General features: G+C 38.2%; 1 pseudogene; it reads right to left on the reverse strand.

The window, feature by feature from the left end:
• Positions 1-17782: 17782 nt before the first annotated feature.
• On the reverse strand, positions 17783-18605 carry LOC101646160 (annotated as a pseudogene).
• Between the last annotated feature and the right edge of the window lie 1162 nt (positions 18606-19767).

Consider the following 19767-nt stretch of genomic DNA (forward strand, 5'->3'; position numbering starts at 1 on the left):
GATGGTATTTGAATTGGTATAGCATTGAAATTGTAAAGTGCTTTAGGTAGGATTGTCATCTATACTATGTTAAGCCTTCCAGTCTACGAGCAGGGGATGTTCTTCCATTTGTGGAGTTCGCTTTTAGTTTCCTGTAGTAGGGTTTTATAGTTTTCCTTGTATAGGTTTTTAGTATTTTTTGTTGAATATATTCCTAGGTATTTCAGTTTGTTCTTAGCTACTGTGAAGGGTACTTCCGTCTTAATCCCCTTTTCCATGGCCCTATCCGATGTGTATAGAAAACCTACCGACTTCTGTTTATTGATCTGTTATTGTATCCTACCACTCTCCCATATTATTCTATCGCTGTAAGTACTCCAGCTGTGGAGCTTTGGGGGTTTTCAATGTACAGGATCATGTCATCTGCAAATAACGATACTTTCACCTCCTCCTCTCCCATTTGGATTCCTTCCAAATACCATGTCCTTCCACTGTCTTATGTTGTTAGCCAGAACCTCCAAAATAATATTGAATAGAAGTGGGGACAGGGAGCATCCTTGTCTTGTACACTTTTTCAGTGAGATTGTTTTTGTCTTTTCTCCATTGACTATGATGTTGGCTGTTGGCCTTTCATAGATAGCTTGTATCAGCTTGAGGAACTTGCCTTCCAATCCTATCTTAATGAGTGTCTTGATTAGGAATGGGTGTTGGATGTTGTCAAATGCTTTTACTGCATCTATGGATATTATCATATGGTTTTTATCCTTTTTCTTCTCGATGTGGTATAATATTGATGAATTTTCGGATGTTAAAATATCCATGCATCCCTGGGATGAATCCTACCTGGTCGTGGTGGATGATATGTTTTATATACTTTTGTATTCTATTGGCCTATATCTTGTTAAGGATTTTTGCATCTATGTTCATTAGAGCTATTGGTCTGTAATTCTCTATACCTGTGGGATCTTTGCCCTGTTTGGGTATCAAAGTAATGCTGACTTTGTAAAATGAGTTTGGGAGTTTGCCATCCTCTTCTATGTTATGGAATACTTTGTGGAGGATCAGTGTCAACTCTTCCCTGAATACTTTGCAGAATTCTGCTGTGAAGCCTGTCAACTCTTCCCTGAATACTTCGCAGAATTCTGCTGTGAAGCCATCTGGCCCTGGGGCTTTTTTTGTTGGTAGATTTTTGATGACCCCTCTATTTCTTCTTTCACTGTGAGTTTTTGAGGTTCTTGATCTCTGTCTCAGATAATCTATGGAGAGACTGTTTTTCCAAATATTTATCCATGTTTTCCATATTTCTGAATTCATTAGAATAGAGACCTTCATAGTATTTTGTGATTATACTTTTAATCTCCTTGGGGTCTGTGGTACTACCCCTGTTTCATCCCTCATCCTGGCATTGATGTTTGCTCCTTTCTATCCTTGGTAAGCTTTGCCAGAGGACTGTCAATTTTGTAAATTCTTTCATAGAACCAGCTTTTAGCTGCATTTATCTTTTGTATTGTTCTCTTGTCTTCCCACTGGTTCAACTCTCCCCTGATTTTTATTACTTCTTTTCTCTTGCTATTGGGGGGGTGGTTCTGCTGACTCTGTTCTAGTGGTTGGAGGTTTTGTGTTAACGTATCTGTCATGTCTCTCTTCTTTTTCATATAAGCATTTAATGATATCAAGCTACCTCTGATAACTTCCTTCGCAGTGTCCCATAAGTTTTGATACATTGTATTCTCTTTCTCATTCGTTTCTAGAAACTTCCTAAAATCCTCTCTAATCTGGGGCTGTACCCATTCGTGTCACAGGAGATCGTTGTTCATCCTCCAATTGGTTGCACTTGCTTTCCTAGACATGCTCTTATTAATCTCCAGCTTTATGGCATGGTGATCTGAGAAAGACATCTGGATAATATCTATGTGTTTGAATTTACTCAGGCTGGACTTGTGTCCCAGCATGTGTACTATTCTTGAAAAAGATCCATGTGGACTAGAGAAGAATGTTAAATCCTTTGCGTTTGGATGGAAAGCTCTATAAATGTTTATCAGGTCCTGTTGCCTAATTACATTGTTTAACTCTATGGCGTCTTTGCTGAGCTTTTTTCCCAGTGATCTAACTTTCTCTGATAGCAGAGTGTTAAAGTCACCTACTATGATTGTTGAGTCCATGATTTCTTTTTTCATATTTTTAATAGCTTGACGAAATTCACCACACCATTATTAGGAGCTTAAATATTCAATATGATAAATGCTTCTTGGTTTACTGAACCTTTGAGTATTATGTAGTGTCCCTCTTTGTCTCTTTTTATGGTTTGGATCTTGAAGTCAATATTGTCAGAGATTAAGATAGCCACCCCTGCCTTTTTGAGTTAGAATTCGATTGGTAAACTTTCTCCTAACCTTTTATTCTTAGCATATTCTTGTCTGTGCACTTAATATTTGTCTCTTGCAGGCAACAGATTGATGGATTATGTTTTCAGAGCCCGTCCTCAAGCCTTTTTCTTTTAATGTACGAATTGAGTCCATTGGAATTCATAGTTATTATCACTATCTATGGATTCATATTTGCCACAAACTGTTTTGTGTTTTGAGTCTTTACCTATCTCACTTCATATCAGTGTGCTGTGTTTGAGTGGAGATTTTCTATCTTGCTTTCTTTTCCATCTGAGACCCTATTGTCCTGGTAATTGTTGCTGGCATGTTGGCTTCTAGATGGAGCTGGGCTATATGGTGGTCTGTTTGTTCTTGGTGGAGGTTGATCCTCTGGCCATAGTGAGTCAGCCAGCATCTTCTGCAGGTTCAGGTGTCTTGCAGCATATTCTTTGAGTCTTCCCTTGTCCTGGAAGACCCTTATCTCACCATCTATCTTAATGGATAACTTGTTAGGGTACAGGATTCCAGATGAAGTGTTTTTTTCCTTCAGCTTTTGGAAAACGTTCCTCCATTCTCTCCTCCTATTCATGGTAACTGATGATAGGTCTGCGCATACCCTTTTCTGCGCTCCTTTGTATTTGACTGTCTTCCTTTCTCTTGCTGCTCATGAAATTTTCTTTTTTCCTTGAGGTTGGATTTTTTACTGTTATATGTCTTGGCATGTTCTTCTTGTGGTCTAGTCTAGCTGGCGTCCTTTCTGCTTTCTGTATGAGTGCCTGGTTCTCTCTTGTTAGGGTGGGAAAGTTTTCTTTCAGAAATTCCTTTGCTATCTTGGTTGTTGACTTGTCTATTGTGTTGTGCTCTGGTAAACCGATAATTCAAATATTATTCCTCTTCATAGCATCTGTCATTGATCTCAGGCTATCTTCTGTTTCTTTAATTTTCCTATCTGACTGTCTTTCTCGCTTGCTTAGGTCTGTTTGAGTGTCCTAGAGATCACTCATAATGCTCTCTGACTCCTCAAGCCTCGTCGTAAATTCTGTGACCTTGTGTGTGGCTTCTGATACCTTTGTTAGCTCCTGCTGTTTCCTTTAGTGGGTGGACTTCATTCCCTCTATTGTGGACTTCATCCCTTCTATTGTGGACTTCATCTATTCTATTATTGCATCCTTATTATGGGCTGCTTCCCTCAGCTCCTGTATTACTGCTAGCAGACTTCTGAAGATTTCCTTCTGTGGAAGATCTGTATCTGTTTCTTCTATGAGAGACATTAACTCTGCTACTACTATGTTTTGTCTCTCTGTTTGTTTGTTTTTGTTGGGAGTGATGTCGTCTCTTGATTTTTCCTCGATCCTTTCATAGGCCCCATGTTTATGGGAGGCCAGGGGGCCCGTGTCTGTGTTACCGTTAAGGATTCTTTCGGGTGGCTTCCTATGACCTACTCTAAGAATGGGTCAGACTGCTGTGTAGGCAGAGTTTCCCGAAGGCTTAGTGACCAGCAGTGCTGAGATGTTTCAGCCACTAGAGTGGGGGGGAATGGAGCCTCAGTGAGTGCCCCCAGGCTGCTTTGACCTGTCAAAGCAGACCCTTATCAGACCTTTTTTTGTTTAGTAATAAAAAAGAAAGAGTTAAAAATTAAAAAATAATTTTAAAAAAATTTGGGAAGAAAAAGAAAAAAATGGAGAGAGAGAAGGAAGGAAAAGCTATAAAAGAGGAGAGAAAAGAAGTGACAATAGTGAAAGTGTAAAAGAAAAAAGAGAGATAGAAGGAAAACCTATAGAAAAGGGGCAGAAGAGAAGTAAGAGCAATACTGAAAAGGGAGGAAGAAAGAATGGAGAGAAGAAAACACAGAATATAAAGGGGAAAAAATAGAAAATTAGCACGAGATAAAAGATATATATATATATGAATATATTTAGACCCCTCCCCCCCTTTTTCCCTCCAAATTCTAGTGATGCCTAATAGAAGGGCGAGGCCTCGCTGCCATGAGACGTGGTGTTGATCTGGGCTCCGGAGCCAGGCTATGTGAGGGGAAAATACTGTTCAGATTAGCAAGCCCTCCCAGTTCCCTGCCTGCCTGTAGAGTTGAGCCTGTGGGCAGAGGCTACATAGGCAGGGGAAGTCCCACAGTGGCAAACTTTCTTCCCCGGCCAGAAAAGACTGGGGTCACAAGGGGTGCTGAGGGAGGCACAGAGCCCACCTCCTATGTCGGCTGGAGAGGGTTGGGGCAGGCTTAGGAGCTGGCACTGGGGCACCGCAATGTTGAGAGCCGGCCGTAGCACACAGACAGCTACAGCAGGGACCGCAAAGCTGTGTCCCAGGCTCCCTAGCAGACGGGCATTTATCGCTTGAGCTGCCAGCCCTGTGAAGGGTGCAGGCTCCTCAGCGACCTGGTCCGAGCCGGATCGGACCGCAGCGGCTCTGGCGGGAAGCAGCCGGCAATATTATTCACTAGCACTACATTAGAAATGCACCAATGTGTTGACGATCTTCAGCTTTTCAGTTTCAACATTTCAATTGGTTTTCCATCAATTTCTGGAGCCTTGTTTTCAACTAATGCATTCTTTAGTACTATTGGTTCTTGATCATATTTTCCCTCTGGAAAGGTAATTTTTGTTACAGTCACGCTGTGTATTCTTTGCATCTTCTTTTGATGATTCCTTCATTGTTCAATATTTGTCCATGGAATCTTTCTGTATTGCAACAGAAGGCTTGCATTTTTTCTTGAAAACTTTCAAATTAAGATATGGTGAGGGTATTCTTCACTGTTTGTTTTCTAACTCTGTCTGAGTCTTTGCACATTTCTTCTTCTTTTTTAAATCATTTTATTGGAGGCTCCTACACCTCTCATCACAGTCCACACACACATCCATTGTGTCAAACACTTTTGTACATTTGTTTCCACCATCATTCTCAAAACATTTGCTTCCTACTTGATCCCTTGGTATTAGCTCCTCATTTTTCCCTCCCTCCCATTCTCCCCTCCCCCATGAACCCTTGATAATTTATAAATTATTATTTGGCATATCTTACACAGTCTGACGTCTCTTTTCACCCACTTCTCTGCTGTCTGTTCCCCAGGGAGGAGGTCATATGTAGAACCTTGTAGTTGGTTCACCCTTTCTCCCCCACCTTCCCTCCATCCTCCTGGTATCGCCACTCTCACCACTGGTCCTGAGGGGTTCATCTGTCCTGGATGCCCTGTGTTTCCAGTTCCTATCTGCATCAGTGTACATCCTCTGGTCCAGCTGGATATGTATGGTAGAATTGGGATCATGATAATGGGGGGAGGAATCATTCAAAAACTAGAGGAAAAGTGTATGGTTCATCATTGCTACACTGCACCTTGACTGGCTCATCTCCTCTCTGCGGCCTTTCTCCAAGGGGATGTCCAATTTTCCACAGATGGACCCTGGGTCCCCACTCTGCATTCCCCATCATTCACATTGCTATGGGGTATTTTTGCTCTTAGATACCTGATACCTTATCCCTTTGATGCATTGTGATCTCACAGGCTGGTGTGCTTCTACCATGTGGGTTTTGTTGTTTCTCAGCTAGATGGCTGCTTATTTATCTTTAGGCATTTAAGACCTCAGATGGTATATCTTTTGATAGCTGAGCACCATCAGCTTTCTTTTCATTGTAAGATATACTTTGTCTTCTTAAGCTGCCATTTAAAATTTTCTGTTTATTTCCAATTTGCCTTAGTTACACTATGAATGAGAGTAAGTATCATCCTCTTCTGATATCTACCTTTGTGTTTTCTTTCTTTCCCACTTTTAAAAATAAACTTTCTTCAGATCTCACAGGATCTTCTGTTATTAATGGTCAAAGCACCAAAACTGTTCTTGAATTTCACGTAGGATATAGTTATGTTTGAGCTCTACTGAGCTTGCTTTAATTTTTCCAGCTTCAAAATGAATTTATAGATGAAAAATTGGGAATCTGTTCCAATAATCTCTGTCTGAGAGTAAAGCTGTTGTCTAGAGCAGTGGTTCTCAGCCTTCCTAATGCCGCCACACTTTCATACAGTTCCTCATGTGGTGGTGACCCCCAACCATAACATTATTTTATTGCTACTTTGTAACTGTAATTTTACTACTGTTATGAATCATAATGTAAATATCTGATATTCAGGATGCATTTTCATTGTTAAAATTGAACATAATTAAAGCATAGTGATTAATCAAAAAACTATGTAATATATATTGTGAAATATTTATTTATAATGACAAATAAATGAAAGTTTGTCTTGAAGCATGGTGTAGCATGTAACAATCTTCACATCGGGTACTCATAGGTGGGTGTATCTGCATGTGGGCAGACCCACCTGAGACAGATAGAGAGTGGTGTCTTGGTTCTTAAGACCAACAAATTGGACACATGTGTTTTCCAATGGTCTTAGATAACCCCTGTGAGAGGATGTTCAATCCCCAAAGAGGTCACGACCCACAGGTTAAGAATCACTGGTCTAGAGGGATCTGCCAGATACTTAATTTGACTAGATACTCTGCAGATGGATTTTGGGCTCCCACTGTCCTCCTTAGCCTTCTACAACTTGGGTGTTCACAATTTAAACTCTGATATTTTTCCCTACATCATATTTGCATTTTGTTATTATAATCTATCGATCACACAGATTGGTGTGCTTATGCTATGTGGACTTAGTTGATGCCTTACTTAGATAACTGCTGCTTTGAATACAATCCTTTAAGATCCCAGACAGTATTTTAATTGATAGCTGGTCACCATCTGCTTTCTTCATCACATTTTGCTGTGGTACCTTTATCTTCAGTGATCTCCTCATGAAGGCAGGTATTAAGCAGGGCCATGCTACAAGATCTAACTGTTCCTCGATTGGGGCATTTATTTCAAGTCACCTCTGAGTGGATTAGAGCCACTAACTTTTTGGCAATAAGCAGAGCATCTAAACCATGTTTCACCAAGGAAGTCCTCAGTTGTTTTAGATCTGTAAATACCACCAACATTTCTCTTATAAATGGAATATGTCCTTCTTATTTTAACAAATGGATTTTGCATATCTCTGAAAGAATTATTAATAAAATGTTTTATTTCTGTACATATCTACAAATTAGTTTTATATTTCTAATAATTTAAAACTACTTTAAAAATTAATATTTTGAGAAGATGCATAGTGAAATATAAAGACTTCTCCAATGAAGACCCAAACACATTTTTGTAGTATTTTTCATATAACAGTTACTAGAATGTTTTTGATTTTCTTGTTAGGAGCCAGCTAATCAGTTGCAACTCATAGCCACACTATGGATAACAGAATGAAACACTGTCCAGTCCTGAACCATCCTCACAATTGTTCTTGACTAGTTTATAGATTTTTATGTACTGTATTTGGAAAAACAAAAATTTGCTAGGGGTCTTCAAATCGATTGCCTCTCATAGTGACCCATGAGCAGAAGAAGGAAATACTGCCCACTTCTGCCTTATCCTATGCATAATCCCTATGTTTGAGCCATTTTTGTTGCCACTTTGTCACTCTATCTCATTGAGGGTGCTCTCTTTATCACTGAAACTCTGCTTTACCAAGCATGATGTCCTTCTAGACCTAGTTCTAAAAAAAAAAGACTAGTTCTGGTTTCCAGAACTATTCCCTCCAGTGACATGTACAAAGCATAGGAGATCAAGTATTACCATCCTCTTCTAAAAGTTATTCTGGTTATACATCTAACACAGATTTGTTCAATCTTCTGGGATTCCACAGAACTTGGTCTTCTTCACATTGAGTAGTAATCTGTAGTGAAGGCTGAAATCTTTGGTCAAACAGTATTTCAAGGCCTCCTCGCTTTCAGCAAGCAATGTTATGTCATCTGCATAGTTCAGGTTGTTAATAAGCTTTCCTGTATTTCTGACATGGCATTCTTCTGCATATAATCCAGTGTCTTTGATTATTTGCTAAGCATACACATAAAATAAATAGAATGAGTGGATACAATCCTAGTACGCATAGTGCATACAACCCTAATGCATACTTTTCCTGATTTTGAACTATGTAGTAATTATTCCCTTGTTATGTGCACACACTGCCTCATGATTCATGTACAAGGTCCACAGGAGCAAAATGAATTGTTCTGAAATTCCCATTCTTCTCACTATTACCCATAATTTGTTATGATCCATAGTTATAGCATAGTCAAGAAAATGCCAGTAAATTTTTTTGGAGATCTTTGTTTTGAGCCAACATCCATCTGACATCAGCAGTGATATCCCTTGTTCCATGTCCTTTTCTGAATCCAGCCTGAACCTTTGGTGGCTTCCTGTTGTGCTGCTCCAACTTTTGTTGGATGATCTTCATCACAATTTACACTGATGTCAGTGACATGTTCTATAGTTTGAGTATTCTGTTGGTTCACCTTTCTTTGGAAGGGGTACATATATGGACCTCTTTTAGTCAGTTGGCCAAGCAGTTGTCTTCCAAATTTCCTGGTATAGATGAGTGAGTGCTTCCAGTGCTTAATCAGCGTGCCGAAACATTTCAATGTGTATTCCATTAGTTTCAGAAGTCTTATTTATGGCATATGCTTTCAGTGTAGTTTGAACTTCTTCCCTCAGAACCATTGGTTGTTGCTCATTTGTTGTCTCCTGAAATGTTGTAATATCAATCAGTTCTTTTGTGGTGTTGTGACTGTTTTCTTTCTATCTCCTTTGGATGCTCCCTTCATTGTTCTGCATCATTTTACCCATCGAAACGTTCAAGACTACAACTCCAAGCTTGAAATCCTTCTTGAGTTACTTCAGTCTAAGATATGCTGAGTGTGTTCTTCCCTTCTGCCTTTCTATCTCTAGGTCTTTGCATATTTCATCATAATATTTGTCTTGTCTTCTTGAATTGCCCTTTGAAATTTTCTACTCAACTTTTTGACTTTATCTCTTCTTCAATTTGTTTTAGCTACTATATGATTAAGAGAAAGTTTCAGAGTCTCTTCTGATACCAACTTTTATCTTTTCTTATTTTCCTGCTTGTTTGTTTTAGTTACTCTTTACTTTGTTCATTAGTGTTCAGTGCAGCAAATTTGTCCTTGACATCATCTTGAAATTCAGGTGAGATAGACTCAAGGTTGTATTTTGGCTCTCATGGACTTGTTTTAATTTTATTCAGCTTTCACCTGACCTTACATAGGAGAAATTGATGGTCGGTTTCACAGTTAGCTGTTGGCCTGATTTTAGCTGCTGGCATTGAGCTTCTCCATGGTCTCTTCCCACAGATGTAGACAATTTTATTTCTGTGTATTCCGTATCGAGAAGTCCATATGTATAGTCACCTTTGTGTTGAAAAAAAAAGTTATTTGCTATGAACTAGTGGTTTGTCTTGCAAAATTTTATTATGCCATCTCCAGCTCCACTTCCTATCACCACGTCCATATTTTCAGCTACTGTTCCTTCCTCTTAATTTCTAACTTTTGCCTTCTAATTGCCAATAACGATCAATTCATCTTGATTGCATTTCTAGGCAATTTCAGAATTGCAAAGGATCTCACAGTTCTTCAAATTCTTCATCACTACCTTTTGCAGTTGGTGCAGAAATTTGAATAATACTTATACAGATTGGATTTCTTGGACTTGAAGATAGATTTTGATGAATGCAATCCCATTCTTATTTTTTTATTGATTGGAACTAATACATTATTAAATCATTTCATAGTTCAATCACAACCAGCAGAATTGTACATTTGCTACCATATCAGTTTCCAAACTTTCTTTTTCTATTTGACCCTTTGATGTCATCACCCTTTCTCCCAACCCCCACCTCTGTACCCCTCTACCACCAAAATCATTATCCACTTGTTGACTATAGGTTAATCGGTCCTGTTTTTTGTACACCAAAAATTAATAAAGAACAAAACACATATACGACAACGTGACCCTTAATGACATAACACTCCAGAGGTACCCCCTAATATGTAAAAAAAAAACCCAAAAACAATACAACCTCAAAATACATAAAATTTTGGAAGCTCCAGCATGCATTACAGGGAAATATGCTGACAAGTTTGACCTGTTAAAGCCAGGCTTAAAAGCCTTTGTCCTTCTGTATTCCACTCTCCATTGCACTCCATTCAGTAACCACTTTCCTCCTACCCCTCAATTTTGGATAGAGGGAGTTCATGAGAGGCTTATTTTCTATATAGTTTCAACAAATAATCTTGGACTCCCACTGTCATTCATAGTCTTCTGCAAAACAGATTCTCACACTTTAGGCTCTGATACTCATCCCTCCATTTGACTTTGGATTCTGCGCTCCACATTCCTTCAGTGAGCTTCTTCTATGTAGACTTAGTGGACATCTCACCTAGATGGCCGCTTCTTTGGAGACAAGCCTTTAAGACTCCAGATATGTCATTTCCAGAATAATACGTCAGATGCTTTTCTTATTCAAATTGACCATTGGATGTATGAATTGTGATAAGAGTTGTGCGAGCCCCTAATAAAATGATTTTTTTTAATTGACCATTGTCAGTCCATTTCATCTCAGGAATACTTAATATAGCAATCATTATGCACACCATTTCATTTTTGACTACTTCTAATTTTCCTAGATTCGTACTCTCCACATTCCAAGTTTTGTCATTAGTAGACTTTTGAAGCTGTTTCTTCTTACCTCGCATTGTGCCCCATAAGCAAATGAAGATCTGAAAAGTTCAACTCCCACAGGCTTTACTCCATTCGCCTCATCATGGTTGGCTTCAGTACAAGAGAGCAGCTCCTATCCATTCACATTTTGAGTGAGCTCAACTTCAAGTGTCCATCCTCCAGCACTATCTCTGAAAATGTTCTCAATTTATTAATTAGGTCTTAAGTATCTGACAAGTTTTTGAAGTTATACATAAGGTTTTCAGTGACTGGTTCTGATGAGTGGGCAGCTGATTCCTTCTTTGTTGTCTGTTTTTAGTTTGGAAGCTCTACTGAAAACATGTTCACTTTGGGTGGCCGTGATGGCATTTGAAATATCAGACACCCTCCAGCATCATGGCAACACTTAAGCAGCCACAGTACTACATACTGACCAACAAATGGTGGTTCCTGGCATTGAGATGTGTTAACTTTGTGTTTTTTGTTGTTTGTTTGTTTTAACAAACCGTCTAATAATGGATTTTTGTGTGTAAGTCCTCTGTAACCATTGCAAGGAATGTAGAAACTAGAGAGAAAATGGAGAACAGTGATTATAAGATATTACAATGATAGAATTTTGTGGTTCAGGAATATGAGGGTGTACCCCCCAAAATGGAATTTTCTTTTTTTAAAGCTATGCTTTTAATTTTTTTACAAAGTAATCATATCGCCTATATTTTTTATTTCATTCTTACAACTCTTGTCACAATCTTTGCATCAGGTGAATTTGTACATACGTTGCCTTCATTCTTTTCTAGACATTTACTTTCTATTGAATGCTTGGTATCAGTTCCTCTGTTCCCCGCCTCGCCCAAACCCCTTGATAGATTGTACATTGTTATCATTTTCATATCACACAGGGACCACTGTCTCCCTTCCCCCATGTTTTCTGTTGTTCTTCCCCCTGGAGAGGGGTGTATGGTTATGTGTCCATCACTGTGATTGGTTCCCCCTGTCTCCCTTCCTCTCCCCTGCTTCCCCCTCCCCTTCTGGTATCATTATTCTCACTCCTGTTCCTGGAATCTCTGTGTCATGAGCTCCCATCTCTTATCTATACCTATGTACATGTTCTGGTCTAGTCTGAATCGAGAAGCAGCACTGGGGTCATGGTAGTAGGAGGTGAGGAAGTCTCAAGGAACCAGAGGAATATAATATGTTTCACTAATGCTGTACTGCACCCTGGTTGACTCATCCTTTCCCTGTGGCCCCTCTGTGGGCAGATGGTTCCATTGTCTACAGATGGGCTTTGGATCTCTGCTTCACCCTCCCCCTTGTTCTCAAAAACATGTTTTTGTTTGTTATGTGTCTGCTGATGCCTCTTATTACCTTTAAAGCACTGTCCATCATGGTCAAAAAATTGTCAAATCTTTGATTCCATTCTTAGGAACATTTTTCAAACTTATCTGTTTGGATGACTGACAGCACTTCCCTTAGTTTTTTCTTCATCTTTTCAACATTGTCAAATCACTGTCCTTTCATGTCCCTCTTCAATCATGGAAACAAAAAGAGGTCACATGGGGCGTGGTCAGTAAGGTGTGTGCGGTGTGAGTGAGTAAGGTGGGTTGGGCAGGAAAGGCATGTTGTTTTTCCTCAGAAATGGTGACTGAGATGGCTCTGTGAGCAGGTGCATTGTTGTGGTGGCAAAACCAGTCTCCTGTCTGCCACAAATCAGGCCTTTTTTGTCAAACACTGATACACTATCTTTTCACCTCTATATAGAAAACTTGATTAACAGTCTGACCCAGTGGAACAAACTCCAAATGCACCATCCCCCTCAAACCAAAAAAACAAATGAGCAATTTTGGGGGTGGGGTGGGCGGTACACCCTGGTATGTTTCAGAGAGGAAAGTCAAGTATTTCCTGTACCTATTGAAATGTAATTCTAATGATTATCACTTAATGTAGCAAATAACTTTCATTGGAATAATGTAGTTCCAACTTTTCAAATAACATTAAACTTGAGTGCAGATCATTTAAGGTCAATAACAGGTTTCCTGAGTCCCTGTCAGTATTGGGAAATTTAGCTTCATAACTTTACTGCAGTCTTGGAATGTTCTAAACATGACATAACACCTCAAATGGTTATACCCGGCTGATTTCCAAGTAACACAAGTTACTTTCACTGTCAGTGGGAAGTATTCGATTAGATGAATGTGCAGTGAAATGAGCTCTGCCTACAGGATTCAACACAAGGAAACATTGCCATGGTGCTTAAGTAGAGCTACAGTCCTTATAAAGCAATGGAATTCTGGATGTGAAAGTAAATTAAATAATCTTTATTTTCTAGCTATTGTCTAATAAATACATTATAGATTTCTCCCATTCCAAGGATGTCTTATTTTTATGTCAGATACGTAGAATTAGAGAGAAGCAAATTGTTATCTTTAAAGTACTCATGAAGGGCCTTAGTAAATAAAACTCTTTGTCATTGTTGATTGTGAAATTGACACCTCGACAGTTACCCTATATTTTATTTTATTTTTTAACCGAGAACCAAATGTGTTCAATTTTAAATGGGAAAAATCATTTAAAATTATCTCTTGACTAGATACTTTTAAAGTGTATTAGTGCTTGCTATTAAATGCCCTCTAATTGGCTTAGACTGATAGTGACCGCAGGTGAAACACTGCCCATTCATGCGCCATCCTTACAAATTTTGCCATGTTTGAGCCCATTATTATTGAGCCCATTATTATAGCCACTCTGTGCATAATCTCATGGAGGATCAGACTTTTCTCTGGTTTCTGGCTTTACCAAGCATAAGGTCCTTCTCCATGAATAAGTCTTAATAATAACATATCTGAAACAGTTAAGACCAAGTCTCACTATTGTTGCTTTCAAGGATAATTCTGGCTGTTCTCTATCTTTCATTCTTCTGTAGTACATGGCTTATTCAATATTATTTGTCAACCCTATAAATTAAATGTATTAAAAGTTGCTCTTCATTCTTTATTACTTATTGACCAACTTATTTTTCTTTTATTTACCTTTATTGCTTGAAATTAAAATCATTTGTGTCAGATACACCTTAATCCTCAAAGTCATATGTTTACTTTTTAATTCTTCATACATTTCCTGTGCTGCAGATTTACCCAAGGTAATATTTTGTTTAAAGTTTTGATTACTGCTACCACGGGCCCTAAATGTAGATCTAAATAAGAGGGAATCCTTGACAACATCACTCTTTTCTCTATGTGTCCTGATGTTGTTATTGGTCCAATTGTGAGAATTTTTCATTTTCTCTATGTTGATATGTAATCCATTCTGATGGCTTTTGTCTTTGATCTTCATCAGTTTGTTGTAGTGTGGAAGCTATGGGTTGCTTTGATGCTGAAATCTATGGTACCTTTTTTTTTCCTTTTAAGCAGGCAGGGTGTCCCAGGTTAGATCAGTTTGTCTGGAACTTCCAGACTAAGATAGGCTAGGAAGAAGGACATTGTGATCTACAAGTCTTAAAAAAAAGCCACTGAAAAATATATGAATAACATGGGAACATTGTCTAAAATAATATCAGATAGAAGCCTCTCATGTTGAAAAACTCTTCGGTCTATCTGATTTCCCAAAGTAGTCTACCTTAATGACTTGACTGAGTAGGACTTTTCATTTTCTCATGTGGTGTGACTCAAAATGAGAAGAGACATTTGCTATTAATACCAAGCAAAGTCAATTCCGCATATAAAAGACAGTTTTAACCACTTACTTCATCACCAGTGGATTCTTTTAGGCTTTATCACCAGATCCCCATCCCATCCCCACCCCCTTTCTTGTATGGCTATGCTTTTCTTTGCTTTAAATGGATGGATGGGCTTGTGAAGACACATACACATTTTCAAGTGATTAATAAAGATTGTTGAATAGGAAAATAAATGAACTATGAAGGGATGGGAAGTGAAAACTGCACGATTGCTTTGAAGTCCTCTCTTATATGTTGCTTACTATAAGGCTGATTTGAGTTTCAGGTTTGAAACTTTCAATGGCAGGATTAACAACTGCTAGGAAAATATCAATGAATTTTGAAATGGAGCTTCTGGTTGGGTGGGAAAGTTTTATGCTTTTATTTTTCCCTTTTTTTTACCCTGTATTCCCTTTTGTCTGTGATACTGGTTTCTTAATTTTAATGTTTGCCTTCTTTATGCAGCAATTGCTTTGCTGGCTGTTGTTTTACTCTTAGAACTGCTTGCAGAAATGGCATGTGGATACTCTGGAGAGCAGGGACGAGAGCAGGAATTGGGTTGCTATTATATCATCAACTACAAAAGCAAGAAAGCATTTTACTTAATTACAACACTAATGAGCAATCAGTAGGTAAAAGCTACAACAATTTATTCTTTTGATGTGTGGAGACCATCCTCTTAATTCTGGCTCATAAAAGGTTATTTAAAATGTTTTAAGGCACCTCAAAATTTAATTATTAAGCCTGCCTACTAGCAAAAATTGGAAGATAGGAAAATTATGCTCAAAGCTTCTCAGCACCAGTATTACTTCTTTCTTCTTTTTTATACCTCACTACTAAACATTCAGTTTCTCTGTCCTTTTACAAATTGACTTGAATTACATATATTGTCTTTATTTATCCAAGAGAATAAGGCATATTAAATATTGATTAGTTTAATTTACCTAATCAATGTTAGAATGCTAGATAATTAACAAGAAACATGGCCCCAAAGAGATCCATTTATTTTTTTCAATTTTAAGCAAAATTTAAAAAAATTCTAATGGAATGTGTATGCATATACCTATATCAAATAATTGTAGGACTTCAAAGTGTAAAGGTATATGTAATATAAAATGGAAGTTTTCACATAATGAAATTTCCAGGCAGTAGCATATATCAATTTAATATCTATCATTCAAGGATTTTTCTGTACTGACAAATAAAAATGAAATGATACTGAAAATGTTCTCAGCAATCTCTCTCTTTTAAATCAATTTATTGAGAAAAATTTTATATGAAATTTTATAATTTTATAAAAAAATATCTCTTTTAAAAAATTATTCTATTAGACTTAATATAAATACATTTCAATTTAATTAACAGATGTTATATTATGGATGTTTATATTATTTTTACTTTTTATTGAAAATAGTAAACAGTAAAATTATTCTTGATATAGTTTAAGTTACTGAATCAGAAAAATTATGAGTATTTGTTACTGATTGTCAACTTCCCCTTAGTAAGTTTATTCCTGTTTACACATAAGGAATCAAAGAGATATAGATACAAATCACAGATCTTTTAGGAGAGCTTTTCGAAATCTTGTCAATATTTGACCTTAAGTTATGAAAGAGTTTAAACAGGAAAAAGTAAGAAAAGTAATGCTACTGTAATAAAGTACCACAAAATGAGTGTGTAAAAATCCCAGAAACGATTCTTTCACAGTTTCAGGGGTTAAACATCTGAAACCAGGTGGAATACTTCTAGAGATTCTGAGTAAGAATCTGCTCTATGCTTCTCTTTTAATCTTTGGGGCATCCCAGAATATTTGGTACTGTCTTCACTTGTAAGTGCATGGCTTCACTTTTGGCAACATAATCAAAGGACACACACACACTTTGCCTATTTCTCACAAACTCTCTCTTACTGGGTGTTTTTGCCTCTTTTTATAAATACATCCATCATATTGGATTAGAAGCAACTATGTTTTTAGAATCAGCTGCCCGGCCAACTGACTGAAAGAGATCTATAACTATGCTCATTTCAAAGGAAAGTAAACAAACAAATTGCTAAAATTATCAAACAATATCAATGGAACTTAAATTCAGTAAAGTGTAAATCTAGGAAAATTAGAAGTAGTTAAAATGAAATGGAGTGCATAACGAGCAATATTCTAGGCACTGGTGAGCTGAAATGGACTAGCACTGGCCATTTTGAATTAGAAGATCACATGGTTTACTATGTTGCGAATGGCACAATCAAGAAGAATAACTTTGCATTCATAGGAAAAAGGAACATTTCAAGATCTACCCTGAAGTAAAATGCTGTTTGTGATAGAATAATATCTGTCTGCATACAAGAAAATCCAATCAATAAAGCTATTGTTCAAATTTATGCGCCAACCACCAAAGTCAGTGATGCAGAACTTGAAGGGTTTTACCAACATCTTCAGTCTGAAATTGATCAAATGTGAAATCAAGATGCATTGATAATCATTGGTGCCTTGGAATGTGAAAGTTGGAAATAAAGAGGAAGGAACCAAATATAAATCCTAATTTCCCTTTAGAGATTTCAACCCATAGAGATCCTATGAGACAGGGTTGACTGTGCTTGTAGGTTTCTAGACAGTTACAGTGTATGGGACTAGATAGCTTTGTCTTTCTCCCACAGAGTGACTGGTAGTTTTGAACCACTGACCTTGTGGGTATCCGTCCAAAGAATAGCCACTTCAGCATTAGTGCTCCATTAGGAAATATGGTCTTTGTGATAGAAATGAAGCTGGAGATGGCATAATGGACTTTTACAAGACCAGCCACTTATTTGTAGCAAATAACTTTTTATTTATTTTATTTTTTTACTGCTTTAAATTTTATTTTTTATTATTTTAAGCTTAATTTAATCCCGAGCCATGAGTTTTTGCTTCTTCAGTTTCTTCTGGGAAATATTTTTCTTCTGTGCAACCTCCTCTTCTGGTTTGGAAACAATCTGTTCTCTCTCAATCAGGAACATGTCTGTGTGGCAGGGGGAGCTCATGGATGGGTTGATCCAACCGTGAGTTCTGTGAGTCCGCGGCGCATCGTGGGGGCTTTGTTCACCTGGGTGTGATCAAGGACCAGAGAATCCACATCTAAACCCTTCAGTTCAGCATGACTTTCTGCATTTCTAAGCATGTGAAGCCAAAATTCAGCACTCTTTTTGGGCCACCGACCCTGGGTCCAACCCCACCTCTACCAACACCACCATTGTAACGTCGGAAGGGTAGACCCTGCTTCTGCAGAGTGACGTCTTTCAAATATTTGGTGGCTTTCCGGATATGCATGCCTTTGATGGCTTGGGCAGTTTCATGGGTGTTCTTGAAGTGGACCCAGAGTTTCGACCCTCTTGATTTGCAGGATTTTGTGGGGTTTTCTTGGTCGAGTGAGTAGCGAACCATTTTGGCAGGTCACCTCAGGCAGCTTGCCATCAAATTTGGAATACTCATTAAAGGGGTTATTCGGCTGCAGAGGGCACTGCTCCAGGTGGACAGATAATATTGACTGCTTTTCAGAACTCAGAGGCTTTTCTTTGAGAAACTTTTTTTTTCTCCAAACAGTGACTTTAACTCCTGGGCTGATTGTTTAGAATTTTCTTTCCTTCCACTGAATATTTTTGCATTTGATCGGTTTTTGTCTCTCTTTTAGGAGTCGTTCTAAGCTTTGAGCTGTGTTTGAGCGTCTTCTAATACCAAAGTCCCAACTTGAGGTAATAACGACTAACTGGCCATAAATATAGCCCTGTGTTTCACCATTGATTCCCTGAATGTGTGACCCACTGTCTCCAGGCATTGAAGGAAGATGAATCCACTCTAGGTCAACATCATGATCAATGAGAACCATCTCACACATTCCCGTGTCATCACTGGTCACATGTGACTGTCGAATATGAGCTAGAATGATAGTTGGATTGTCCAAGAAGGCCATTCTTGCTGTGGGCCAATTTTCTTTAAAAGCTATTTTCTTCTCTTCATATTGTTTCACAGGCTCACCTACCTGAAGCTGCTTCCACTTTGCGGGCCTAGCCAGCCCCGGAACACGTTCCTGAAGGGAGGACCCGGCTTCCCCACGCCTCCCAGTCCCTGCCCCGAGCTCCGAACCCCCGGGATCCTCGGAGATTGGCGCTCCTCCCGACCCGCTCAACTGTCGCTTCCCAAGTTCACCCTCATACCAGCGCTTCCCGCTGCCTGTGGCCGGCTATGCCTCAAAGACCTTTTTAAACAACAAAAATAGTGACCATGTACATAGACATCTCCAGATACCTAGAAATCAAATTGACTACATCTGTGGGAAGAGATGATATGTTAGAAGCTCAATATCAGCAGCTAGAACCTGTACAGGGGTCAACTGTGAAACAGACCATAAAATGCTTATATGTAAGTGTAGGTTGAAGCTGAAGAAAGATAAAAGAAGTCCGTGAGAGCCAAAATACTGCCCTGAGTAAATCCCTCCTGAGTGTTGAAAACATTTCAGGAAGTGATTTGCTGCACTGAACACTAATGACAGAAGACCTGATAAGCTGTGGAAGGACATCAGAAACATTAATCAAGAAGAAAGCTAAAGATCAGTAAAAAGACAATAAAGAAAGAAAAGCTCAAAATGGATGTCAGAAGAGACTTTACACTTGCTCTTAATCATAGAGCAGCTAAGACAAATGGAAAAACTGCCAAAGTCAAAGAGCTGAACAGAAAATTCGAAAGGTCAGCTAAAGAAGACAAAGTCAAATATAATAGTGAAATATTTAAAGCCTTGGAGTTGGAAAATTAAACAGGAAGAACATGTTCCATCTATCTTAAACTAGAAGACTTTAAACAAACTGGAAGAACTAAAAAAAATTAATGACTTGAGTGGCAATAATTTAAAATCCTCTGGGAAAAGTATTGAAAAATGCAAGAAACATCAGAAGAAAATGGAAAGTGTTCAAAATCACTGTACCAAAAAGAACTATATCTCATTCAACCATTTCAAGAGGTAGCATATGAACAAGAACCTATGGTACTAACAGAAGAAATCCAAGCCATATTGAAAGCATTAGTCAAAAAGAAGATTGTAGGACTTGATGAAACACCAATTGAAACAATCAACAAGC

Source organism: Echinops telfairi, unplaced genomic scaffold, assembly GCF_000313985.2.
Source record: "Echinops telfairi isolate 266 unplaced genomic scaffold, ASM31398v2 ScPeMD7_7468;HRSCAF=8506_0, whole genome shotgun sequence".
Lineage (NCBI taxonomy): Eukaryota > Metazoa > Chordata > Mammalia > Afrosoricida > Tenrecidae > Echinops > Echinops telfairi.